This window comes from Nannospalax galili, unplaced genomic scaffold (assembly GCF_000622305.1).
Source record: "Nannospalax galili isolate Female #2095 unplaced genomic scaffold, S.galili_v1.0 scaffold473, whole genome shotgun sequence".
Taxonomy (NCBI): domain Eukaryota; kingdom Metazoa; phylum Chordata; class Mammalia; order Rodentia; family Spalacidae; genus Nannospalax; species Nannospalax galili.
In genome coordinates, this window is record NW_008334092.1 from 965492 (window position 1) to 978531 (window position 13040).

A 13040-nucleotide genomic window follows, 5' to 3' on the forward strand; every position below is an offset into this window, starting at 1 on the left:
TGGTCATAGTTTAGTCAACTAGTTTAAGGAACAAAATATGTATCTAGTCAAGGTTTATCTGAGAATATTTGGTTTTTTACCCAAGCCCTATATACATAGCACATGATAATTAAAAGTACCAGACTGGTGGAACTAACCTTATTGGATGTTTAACAGCCATACTTTGAGACCTATACTAATCTGATCAGAGGGACTTAAAGGACAGTTTTTGCCCCTGGCCCTCCAAGGTTGACTAAGTTCCAGGGGACTATGGAACATCTCTCAAAAATGTCCTGTAACTGTGGCAAATCACCTGTCCTCTTGTTCAGGGAGGCCATGGAGATCCCGCCAGATGGACTTGAGCCAGTGTCCAGTCTACAAAGAGGAGGCTCAACACAGGGTAATCATTTCCTCCATGCTTCCAAGTGAAGCCAACCGTGGTCGAGCAGGACCTTTGACTTATCTTCACATAGGCGAAACTGGTAAAAGGAGCCAGGGGCTCCTCCTAAGCCCATGTGACCCCTGAGGAACAGATCCTCAAACGACCTTAAGGGTAAAAATAAATTGGTTTATCTGAGCCAACTGTACGGCCTTAAACACCCAAAAGGAAAGTATAACCAAAGATTAAAGGGGCCAATATAATTTTTTAAGAGTCCATATGCATAGCTAAAGGCTACATAACAAGCAACAATGCCAGATAGGAGATACCTTCTTTTGAGTTGTTGGCCAGGGTGGCCAAAACGATTCCCAGATAGTAACCTAGCATAGAACTGGGAAAATGAATAGCAGACCAGCAGACCCCAATCTTATCTAAAGGAATATTGACAACTGATTGCTGCTAGATGAGGTGCAGGAGGAAGTGCACAATAGCCTGACTGCACAAGTGCCGTAGCCCACTTCCCCTTTTGCCAACCTGTATCCTGCCTCAGAGCCTGGAGACGGATGACACTGCAACATCAGATGCTGCAGGCCAATGAGAAGACACAATACCAGAAGAAACCATCAGGAACCAACAGGACATAGGGAGGGGGTATATAGGCACACCCTGTTTCCACAATAAATGAGTCTGCAGCTGGTTGCAGTGCCTGCCTCTCACCTGACTCCCGGTGCCTGTGTCATGACTCTGTGCCAACTCTCCCCCACCCAAGGGGTGCTCAAGGGTCCCCGTAACAACTGGCGCCCAACGTGGGGCTTGAGGAATCCATGCTGGCATGGTCCTTGAGTTCCCGTGGGTCCTAGCTTGTTGGGTTGATAGTTGCCTTTCTTTTTTGGATCTGGTTTTTGCTCTTTCTTGCCAGCGCTGCATTAACCGTTCTGATTTTGGAGTACTTTCGCTTTCTCCATCGGCGGCCTCGGTCATCCCAGTCATCCCCTTCCCTCTGGTGTGGTGAGGCACCCCCCATTGTGTTTTTGGTGAGTTGGCCCCTTTCCATGTTCAATGTGTCTTCGGTCCTCACAAGGGTGAGTGTGGAGACCCCCTCCTCTTCCCCTTCTTCGTTTGTGTTCCTTGTCGGTTAGGGAGGAACATTTACTTGTTTTCGGTTTGCCCAGCACCTCCACATAAAGGCTGACCCCCTGGGAGGTGGAACCCAAGAGCGGCTCCCGACCACCGCACCCTGTCTGGAGACACTCTGTGGGCATACGGCCGTGGCCTAACGAACCACAGAAGTCCCCCACTAAGCACAAGACAATTGGGTCTGATACACTCTCTCCTTTACCTTCTAATGTTTGCCTCTGCCAGCAGCTCTTCCACAGTGCTCTGTGGAGTCCTCTGTATCCTTGCCTTTCTCCTTACCCTTTCCCTCTTTTGTCTAGAATACTTATGACCCTTTGTTAACACCACAGGGTCTCCCTAGTTTCCATTCATGGGAAACCTGCCCCCCCCCCACTGTAGGGAGCCTCAAATACAAGCCCTTAGGTCCCTTTAAGTTACACATGGGCTTTATAAAGTTAAATCCCATCAACTGGATACTGGATGCATTTTGGAATGAGGCCACTGTACTGGCACCTTGGGTCACTCCCGAGAACATGTGGGAACTGGAATCATGGATGCGTGTCCTCTTCCTGGCCCAGAAGCATGAGGTTGGCTCTGGGATTCTCCCACCCACTTCCTTTGTCCCAATCCTGTTTTTAATCATTCCCCCATGATGACCATCTATCTTGACAGCTTGCCCATTAAAGGCCTTGTAGATACTGGAGCAGATGTTACTATTGTTACAATGACTGAATTTCTCTGCTTTCCCCATTGGAAATTCAGACCTGCCCCCCCCCATTACTGGTGTGGGAGGCCACCAGGAGACTAAGACAACTGTACAAACTGTTCATTGGAAGGACCTTGATGGACACCAGGGCTCATTCTCCCCCATAATAGCTGATGTGTTACATACTTTGTGGGGGAGGGACATCTTGGACAACATGGGGGTGGTCTTGACTACTGACGATTGTGCCTTTTATGATGATATCATTACCCATGACAAAATAGGCCTGTCAGGACGCCCTTCTCCAGACAGTCTGAACCCCCAATTCTAAAGGTCACTGCCCTCCCAGAGAACCCTCCTGATGGGCCCCCTGGTCCCATCTCATTAACTTAGCTCTCTGACAATGATATCTGGGAGAAGCAGTGGCCTATCACTGAACCTAAATTATCTGCCCTTAAAGAGTTGGTCCAGGAACAACTTGACCTCGGACACCTAGAACCCTCTACCAGTAGACATAATACTCCCATTTTTGTGATAAAGAAAAAGTCGGGCCACTACAGACTCCTACAAGATTTACAGGCTGTTAATGACCAGATAGAAAAAATGGGCTCAACCCAGCCTGGCCTGCCTCACCCCAGTGCCCTCCCGCCCTCTCATCACATTATTATCATAGATATCAAGGATTGGTTTTTCCAAATTCCCTTGGTTCCTCAAGATAGATGCCATTTCGTGTTCACAGTCTGGGAGCCCAACGTTCACAAGCCAGCCCAGAGAGTCCACTGGAAAGTACTGCCACAAGGCATGAAAAATAGCCCAACTATCTGTCAGCTATATGTTGCTCAGGCCATGAGATGACTTCCAACAGACATTCTCCTTGTCCATTATGTGGACAATATTCTTATGGCTCATCCTGACCCTGTCTGAGGAAAACTACCAAGTCTCTCCTCCACAATTTGGCTAAATTAAATCTGAGAGTCGCTATTGAAAAAAATCCAATTTGCCCCTCCCTATGCATTCCTGGGTCACTCCATTGCCAAAACTATTCGTCCCTTGACCTTCCATATTAGGGTTCAACCGATGTATATGCCAGCTGAATTTCAACAGCTCTGTGGTACTGTTAATTGGCTTAAGCCTTTCCTCCCTATCCCTTTGGATGACATGTGTGCTTTGTTCTCTCTCCTAGAGGGCCCCAATACTCCCTTTCATAGGGTCTCCCTGATACCTGAGGCTAGGGTACTCCTGGATAAAGTTAGTGACCTTCTTTCCTCTGCCTCCCTCGAGAGACATGACACGGAGACTCCTTTGCTTGCTGTAATTCTTTGGACAGCCACTGGATTTCTAGAAGTCCTCTGGTAAAAGGGGCCCCTGATGTGGTCCATCAGGCCTTTTTGGACCTTCAAAAGTTGACCTCCAAATCTGAACAGACCTTTCACCTAGGCTTAAAGGCTTGCACGCCGGCTCGCAGAACCTTTCATCGGGAACCGATGTGCTTATACTCCTCTTCTCCATATGGCACTCCCAAGCGGTCTAGGTGGACTCCATTAGTTTCCAAGATATGGTGACCGGATTCCCAGGGGCCAATGATAATCATCCACCCCAAGACAAAAGGCTTTCTGCCCTTGCCTCTCTCCCTATTGAAGTCAAACCTTACTCCTTCCCCTCCTCAACCCCTACTCTGGGAGCAGCCACGGCCTTTTCAGACGCCAATAAACACACGTATGGTGTTCTGATTCAATGCTCTGGAAGTAATGATGTGACTCACATTATCCCCAATCCTGGCTCTGTGCAGCTGGGAGAACTGTTAGCTCTGCTTAGAGTTCTCACTCAATGTCAAAACGAACCTGTCAGTATTTTCTCAGACAGCCTGTATACTGTCCAGGTATTCCGTGTCCTATCCTTCTCCTCCATAAAATGGACCTCTGATCCCTTACCTCTGACTATGCAGATGCTACAAGACTGTCTAGAACAGAGGTCTCACCCCTGGTATATCTCTCACATACGATCTCATTCTAACCTCCCTGGGATTCTATCCAAAGGCAATGGAAAAACCAATGCCATGATTATGCTTGTAAATATACCTTCATCATGGTGACCCCAAGGCACTAAGAGCAATGGGTAGCATGGAACAGGCGCACGCTCTACACCAGCAGTTCCACTTAACCCCTCAAAGTATTCATAAATTACTCCCAGATTTGCCAATGTCCCAATGTGAACACTTAGCACGGACATGCCCCACATGTGCTTCCTTGGCCCCTACAGGCCCCCTGAATAGAGGCGGGGTTAATTCCTGCAGTCTATTGCCCAACACCACCTGGCAATGGACGTCACCCATCATCCTCCCTTTGGCAATCTGCGGTAATAGACACTTGCTCCTCTTTCATGTATGCTCTAGCCCTTACTGGAGAAAGGGCCTCCCATGTTGGCCATGTTGGTCATGGGAGTGCCCTGGGCAGTAAAAACAGACAATGGCCTGGCATACACATCTCAACACCTCAATGCTTTCATGGCCTCCTGGAATATTAAACATACTCATGGCATTCCCTACAATCCTCAATGCCAAGCTATTGTTGAGAGAACTAATTAAACTCTCAAGTCTCTTCTGGCTAAGGTCACTTCCCCTGACACCAAGCGCAATCCACACCTGGCCCTCACTGAGGTGTTATTCCACCTTAATTTCCTCATATTTGATGACCAAGGCCTCAGCCCAGCTTACAAACATTGGGCCTTCTTGCCTCATAGTACACCCTTGCCCCTTGTTCGCTGGCATGACCTGATCACACTCCTATGGCAAAACCCCAGCCCCATCTTGACCCAGGAGCGAGGATATGTTTGTGTTTTCCCGCAGGATTCCACCTCTCCCATATGGATCCCGGCCCGCGACATGAGACCCGCTACCCATGGGCCTGTAAAGGAAGAAGAGACCTCCCCATCTGGTTTGACTACAAATGGATGCCTTTTACGACATATCTGACGCCAACAAACTGTCAACAAGACCACGTTCCAGGTTCTGATGGCCTTAGAGAACCTGAGGCAAGGTCCCCCTCGTAAAGTGGTGCAGGCCTGGCTCACAGAGATTCGTGAAGCCATGATATAATCAGCCTTCCTCTCACCCTGGTGACCTCTCTAGAGGTGTCGTCCTTCAATGGCTGGTAGTCAATGATGGGTAAGAACTTGCTTGGCAAGTCAACCTAAGACAGGCACAGTCCATCATGCTGGGGGCCCTCTGAGGTAGGGTCAACAATGTTGAAGCAAAGTATCTCGGTTCCTACTGAGGTCACCAAAAAACAAAAAAGGGTGGATATGTAGGAGGAAGTGCGTGATAGCCTGACTGCGCCTAGCCCACTTCCCCTTTTGCCAACCTGCATCCTGCCTCGGAGCCTGGAGACGGATGATGCTGCAACATCAGATGCTGCAGGCCAATGAGGAGAAGACACAATACCAGAAGAAACCATCGGGGACCAATGGGACACAGGGAGGGGATATATAGGCACACCCTGTTTCCACAATAAACAAGTCTGCAGCTGCTCGCACTGCCTGCTTCTCACCTGACTCCTGGTGTCTGTGTCGTGACTCTGCACCAACTCTCCCCTACCCAAGGGGTGCTCAAGGGTCCCCATAACAATGAGGAAGAGCTGACCTTCCTAAAACAAAGACCTCTAGATAGGCTGACTAGATTCTCCAGATGGACAAGTAGTGGGGAATGGCTGGGGGTGCCGACAACACAGCAGACACTAGCAGGGATATCAGAGTATAAGGGCTCTAGTTGGGGGAGGGAGGCCATGGGAGGGTGGCATGTGGGAAGTGGGTGTATAGTTGAATAAGATGGTTTGGGATGTTCTGTGTGATACACACACACACACACACACACACACACAAAATAAATTTTAAAAAACGTATTATATTTGAGGAGGAAGCATGTAAATTTACATCACTGTTAATTAACAGAGGTGATAAACATTACCATTGAAATCTACCTGATGACTTTATAGACATACACAGGTGCCAAGGATCCAAGTGCAACCGATTATGACTGGTAATAATCAGATACATAGAGATTAGAGATGCATGCGCCAACATCTCAGTGTTAGTAGCAAAAACAATGAGTCTTTCTGCAAGGAACAATATATTCTAAAATGAAATGGAGATCTTTTTAATTAATTATTTATTTTTTTGGTCTTTTTGAGACAGGGTCTCCCTGTAGCCCCAGCTGGCCTGGAACTCACTATGTAGACCAGGCTGGCCTTGAACTCACAGAGATGCTCCTGCCTCTGCCTCCCGAGTTCTGGGATTAAAGGCGTGCACCACCATGCCAGGCTGGAGATCTTTTTTAAAGGTTAAAAACTCATTCAATTTTATGTCTTACAAGGCTTATACTGAGTTCAATATTGTACAACTGTATTAATTCAACTGTGAACCTAGAAACTTAGAGCCACTTGTGAAAGGCTGTACTCTTGCTCTGGAGTGTGTTACTGAATATGTTAAAGCTGTAATAAAATGCTCCTTCTGATCATGTAGTTATTAAAAATAAAAAAAAATAAATGATTAAAAAAGATATGAAAGAGACTGTTAATACAAAATAATACAGCAGATAGAGAAGACCAAGCATCCTGCTGGCTGCTTTCTCTAATCCCACCCCTTTCTTTTCTCCCTTTTCCGGTCAAACACACAAGGGATAATGTGGGTGCTGTTGCCATTTCTTATCTGCACCTCATACTACAGTCCTTTTATCAGGCTTTTTAATGTTCCTAGCCCACACGACCAATTAAATTGAAGCTATCAATTTCCAAAAGTTACTAATGACTTCCTATTGATTAGCTAAGAGTTGCATTTCCCACACTCTGTACAATTTCATCTGTGGACTAATTTCTACAGCTCAGAATACTTTCTTCCCTCCTTTTTTGAGACGGAATTCTTGTGGCTGACCACACATCTGTCTAGCCATGTGTCCATCAGAGATGCCACACATGGTGGTGACTTGGTTGCTTATGTCAGATGAATAAATTGAACAAGGGTTTCTGAAACTCCTTGTTTTTTGCCATGCTGACTCCATTCCTTCTCCCTGCCTTTCTAAATGTAGGCAAGCTCTGGGCTTCAATCTTTGTATCTCCACACTCCTATTTTTATGTTTTACCATTGGTAAATTCAGCTAACCATATGGCTCCTATTATTACCTTCTCTACATTAGACTCCCTGATTTCTCTTTTCAACTCTAGTCACCACCTACATCCAAACACAGGACTTGTCCACTGAAAAGTTCCAATGCCAAGATTTTAAATAAAAAAAAATTTACATTATGTGTCCATGTGTGGGTATGTGAAGGTGAGTGCAGGTACCTGTGGAGGCCAAAAGAGTAGGACTTCCGGATCTGGAGTTACAGGCAGTTGTGAGCCGCCAGACATGGGTGCTGAGAACCAAACTCAGGTCTTCTGCAAGAGCAGTAGGTGCTCTTAACCTCTGGGCCATCTCCCTGGCCCAGCACTTAAAGACATTTAGTACTTCTCTTCTCGCCCCGCCCCCTGCCCCCAAGACGGCTTTTTTTTTAGGTCTGTCCTATTTTTGTTAATCCTTTGCCCAAGGTCAAGACTACATTGATGCTATTTCAACTATCTCTTCCAATCCTACAGCTTCTCTGATTAAACTTTCTGATCTTGCTGAATTAGTTAACCCTGTCAGCTAACTCCTGAAGCTCTTTTTTCTACATTCTGGCCTCATGTTTTATAAGCATTAATTTTCTGTCTGGAAATTCCTCCTATCTTCCTTCTGACAGAATCTATCATGACTCTGGGGTTGTTTAAAAAAAGAAATTTAGGGGCTAGAGAGATGGCTCAGCAGTTAACACGGGCTGTTCTTGCAGAAGACCCAGTTTCAAATTCTAGTACCCACATGGCAGTTAACAATTGTCTCTAACTCTAGTTCCAGGGGATCCGGCAACCCCTTCTGTCCTCTGGGGGCAGTGCACAACACGGGTGCACATGCCTACATGCAGGCAATACATGCATACACATAAAAAAATTTAAATAATAAAATATTTTTAAAAAATCTTTGTGTGTAAGTGTATCTGTGTGTACGTATATGTTGGGGGGCACCCTCCATGGTTCATGCGTGGAGGTCAGAGGACAACGTTGGGTGTCAGTCCTTACCTTCCACCTTGTTTGAGTAAAAAGAAATTTATTAGAGTTGGGGGGGATGAGGGAGGGAGGGAGGGAGGGACGGAGGGAGGGGTATGATGTGCCTGTGTGAGTGTGTACATGTATATCACAGCACTCGTGCAGAGGTTGAGTGTGGGAGTCAGAGGACAAATTTTGGGAGTCAGTTCTCAACTTCCACCTTGTTGAGGCAGTCTTCCTTTTCTTCCTCACTGTTATACTCTAGGCTGGCTGGCCCTCGAACTTCTGGCTGACTCTCCTTTCTTCATCTCTCATCTCTCCACAGGGGTTGAAAGGGGATTACAGATATGTGCACTACTGCATCAGCTTTTAACTGGGTTCCAGTAAAAGCAAGAGCTTTTATTCACTTGCCATCTTGTCCACCCTTGTTTTTTGTTGTCTGTTCGCTTTTGGGTTTTTTTGAAATGGTCTCTCTATGTGGCCCCAGCTGGCCTGGAACTCCTTATGGAGTCTAGACTGGGCTCCATCTCACAGAGATCTGCCTGTTTCTGCCTCCCAAGCACTGGGATTAAAGGCATACACCACCTTACTTGTTTTGTTCTTTGAGAGAGGGTATCATATAATCCAGGCCAGCCTCAAACTTGCTATGTAGCTGAGGCTGATCCTGAACTCCTGATCCTCCTGCCTCCACCTCCGGTGTAAAGGCATGACAAGCACGAGTTCTACCTTGGCTCTGAAAAATTCTTCATAATCATATTCCATGATGATTTCCCTTTCTCAATTTCTGTAACATTTTACACCTCAAAAATGTGCTGAGTTACTACTTTATATTTGTAATTAGTTACTCCATACAAATGCAGGAGACAAGTGGCATCATTACAGATGAAGAAACCAAAGTCAAGGAACTTACCCAGAGCCCTGTAGCCAGCAACTGGTAGAGTGGGATCCCATCCTTGCAAAGCTGAGCCACCCCATCTCACCTCCCATTTCCTGTCTTCTCCACAGCACAAACACTGCACAGTATTTGCACACAAGCAGCTGTTTGGTAAAGATGTTAATTAAGAAGACTTCTTAAAGCTGGGCATGGCAACACACAACTTTAATCCCAACACCAAGGGGACAGAGGCAAGTACATCTCTGTGCAATGGAGGACAGCCTGGTCCACATGGTGAGTTCCAGGCCAGCTGGGGCTACAGGGAGACCCTGTCTCAAAAACAAACAAACAAACAAATAAACAAATAAATGGAAGACTGCTTATACGACCTATGATTTCCCAGTACTTACAGAACTGTCGGCTCAGCGGAACACGTCCAACATATCACTTGTCAACTTCCTTCACTTGGTCTCACCTTTGATACACTTAAATATTTACAATTCATTCCTAAAAGAAATCTGGGGGCTGGAGAGGCGGCCAGTGGGTAAAGTGCATGTTGCACAAGCATGAGGACCTGAATTTGAAACCCCAGAAACCATATAAAATCTGCACGCAGCAGCATGCATCTGTAATCTCGGTGAAATGTGAGGCAGAGACAGGAGAGTTCCTGGAAGCCCATGGGCCAGCCAGCCTGGCGTACACAGCCTAACGGCAATCAAAAAGACCCTACCTCAGAAAAGAAAGGTAAAGATTGATACCTGAGGTCGTCCTCAGACCTCTGCACATACCATGATATATGCATGCCTGCAAACATACACACACATCACATTCACAAACACATCACACACATGTACACGTACATGCACACACACACAAATAAAATTCGAGTTAAGTAAAGCTAAAAGGCCTTTATCCGATTTAAACATTAGGTGAGTTCTGGGGATAAGGCCCACCTTCCACGTCTAGGACCATCCTTGCTCTGCTTCCAGAAGTGAAAACATGCTGGTAGTTAAAGGCCTGTGAGATAGAACAGACTAGCTATGGTTCTGGAGATAGGTGCACAACAGAACAGGTTTTTCTCTGCTCTCATAGGTAAGATCTCAAAGAAACCCTACAAAGCTGGATCATGGGTAGAAATAGGGCTCAAAAGGGGAGACTAACAGTATGGAAAGGACAGACAGGAGATGGCACAGAAGAGTCACAAGGAGATAGCCCTGTCCCAATGCACAGTTGTTTGGGGCTGTCAGGTCCATTACTGTCCTACACTCTGGCACCATGGAACAGTGGGTTCTAGCCTATGTGATTTACAGTCTGCCTTGAACTGCTTGCCCTGATCCACATGGCAGTCCAATCCTTCCTCCTTTTGAAATAAGGTCTCTCTATACTCTCTATACAGCCCAGGCTGACTTGGAATTCAACATGTAGCTCAGATGAACCTAGAACTCACTATGTAGCCTAGGCTGGCTTGGAACTTGAGCTCCTCCTGCCTCACTTAGCCTCTCAAGTGTTGGGATTACAGTGTGTGTTACCATGCCTGGCTGCAACCCTTTTGTTCAGACACTAGCTTCTGATCTTATGACTCATTTCTCTGGGTCTCATAGATGTGACAAAGAATGCTTCCCCAGCTATGACCTTTTCAATAGGTGGTTTACACTTGCCCTCTTAGGATCCTGCCTAGACTGCCATACATTATGTCCAGAGATCAGGCCATCTCCCTTGGAGCCACTGCTAGTCACCCCTTTCCACTTCCACTTGTTGGACCCTTAGGTGTGACAAAGACCAGGAGGGAGAGTCAGAAAAACTGGAACATTAAAGAGAAAAACAAGGAAAACACCACAGGTCAATGATAGGAACTAGAAGTTTAAGCCAGCCTTTGGAAAGTTACGCAATAAAGAAAAAGAGCCATGGTAGCAATATAAAGCCATTCCCCAAATAAAAAAGAAGAGGAGACAGAGCGGAAGCGAGGAGTATTCCTGTGAGATACAATTCCTCTTAGAGACAGCATTTGTTGAATCTTCTGCTTTAGTCTCCTTCCTAATCTTTGCAAAGCAAACTCCTATTCATCCTTCAACACCTTGGGTAACTGTGTTCTCTGGGAGGCCTCTCTGATTGGAGACATCTAATTGCTCTCTATTTTTGTATACACATCTGAGGCTATCACTTTTGGAACAATTTTGTCTCCCCCATCACTTATTTGAGGACAAGGACTAATTATCTTAGTCATCTTTCCATGCTCTGGGCACAGCAGAGTGCCTGGCACAAACCAAGTATTTGTTACTGTGTTGATAAAAGACATCAAGAGCAGCATGGTAGTGCAATTTGCACGTCATTTGCAAAAATCGGTTTGGTGGCTGGAACCACATTTCCCCTTGTTTTGAAGAAAGGATTTCAGACTCACAAGGGAAGCTCCAATGGTATCGATATCTCTGGCGCATTAGTCTGCTTTTTGTCCCCTGGAGACAGAAGCATTTCCCCTCCACATGAAACCTCCCAGGGCTGGCTTCATATTAGCAGCACATCCATTTCTATTGTGGCAAAGGCTCTATTACACTCTGAGCCTAAAGCTGCCACCGGTCTTAGTGAATTGGGGGAGGGGGATCATTAGAAGACAACACTTCTGTAGGAGACCAGGGAGGGAACATAGGGGAAGGAAGTTGGATTTAAACCTCGCCTTGTAAGAAATGTGCTAGGAACTCAGGCAAAATAGGCGCTTCGTCTGTCCATGACAGACCCGAACATGGGGTCCAGCAGGGACCTTTTCCCACGGGTGTCAGGGATTACCAGGGCCAGTGCCTGTCCTGGGTACCCTTCCTTCTCATGCCTTAAGGGGACTGACTGCCCTTGTTTTCTCCTTCCAACACCAGCGACCTCGGTTCCCCCTGCCGGTGTTCCCCCACGCACGATCTCCCCTCCGTCCCGCGGGGGGGGGGGGTCCCAGACTTAATCCGGGATTAAACGTGCCGGCGGCTGGGCTGTCAGGCAGCGTCCAGGCCGGATCCCCCCGGGTGTCCCCACAGTCCGCGCTGAGACGCGGGCCTCTGCGCGCGGAAGCCACGCGCCCTCAAAAGCGCGCGCGGCTGCGGGGACCCGAGCGGCTCCCCCACAGTCCGCGGCACGCCCCGGCACCCGAGGTCGTCGCGGTGCTCCGAACTGCCGTTCCGGGTCAGGCCGCCCCGCCACCCGCCTTCCCCGCGGTGTCCTCGGCTATGCTCGGCCTCGCGCGGCCCGCCCGGCTCGCCTCGCCCCGGCGCGCCGTGACAGCTGGGCGCCGGGAGGGCTCAACCAGCGGCTCGGCGCCGGGGGTCCCCCGCTCGCCGCTCGGCCGCCGCCAGCCGTCCCCAGCGCGCACGCGCCCGCCCGTTACCTGCAGTGGCCTCCGCGCTCCTCCTCCACCTGGCCGCGCTCTCCCGGGGCCGCCCCTCTGCCCGCCCCTCGACTCGCCGCCGCGCACCCTGCAGGCAGCTCCGACGCGGCCCGCGGAGGAGGGGCGTGGGGCGATTACCATATATTAGCATGCCGGCGCGCGTCACGTGGCCACTCCAGCCAATGGTCACTCTGGAAAGGCGGGGATTAGTCTGAACACGCCCCGGTGCTGCTCCGGGCCTGAACCGGTTGCCATGGCAACGGCTGGGCGGGCGGGGGAGGGGGAGGTGCTGGAGCCCAGTGGTCCCCCAGGAGCGTCTCTACCTGAGCGCAGGGCGGGGACACTGTGTATGAGAGGACTCAAACTGGCCCGCCCCAGGGAATTCAGGTTCCACTAACACTCTGAGCACTTAAACCACGTGCCTAACACTTTTCTGCAGAATAATTCTTGGAAAAATCTTACAAAGTCCGTATTATAAACCTCACTTGATAATGGGGAAAACTGAGGCTCAGAGAGGT

At 48.2% G+C, this 13040-nt stretch overlaps 1 protein-coding gene across 3 annotated transcripts in view; it reads right to left on the bottom strand.

Moving 5' to 3' along the window:
• Positions 1-12637, bottom strand: part of Phc2 (polyhomeotic homolog 2) — a 125806-nt gene extending 113169 nt beyond the window's left edge. For 2 of the 3 annotated variants that reach the window (XM_008829226.2, XM_029561689.1), the window contains exon 1: positions 12523-12637. The gene's annotated coding sequence lies outside the window, so the exon portion shown is untranslated. The remainder of the gene's footprint in view (positions 1-12522) is intronic. The other variant, XM_029561690.1, reaches the window with a different exon arrangement.
• Positions 12638-13040: the final 403 nt, after the last annotated feature.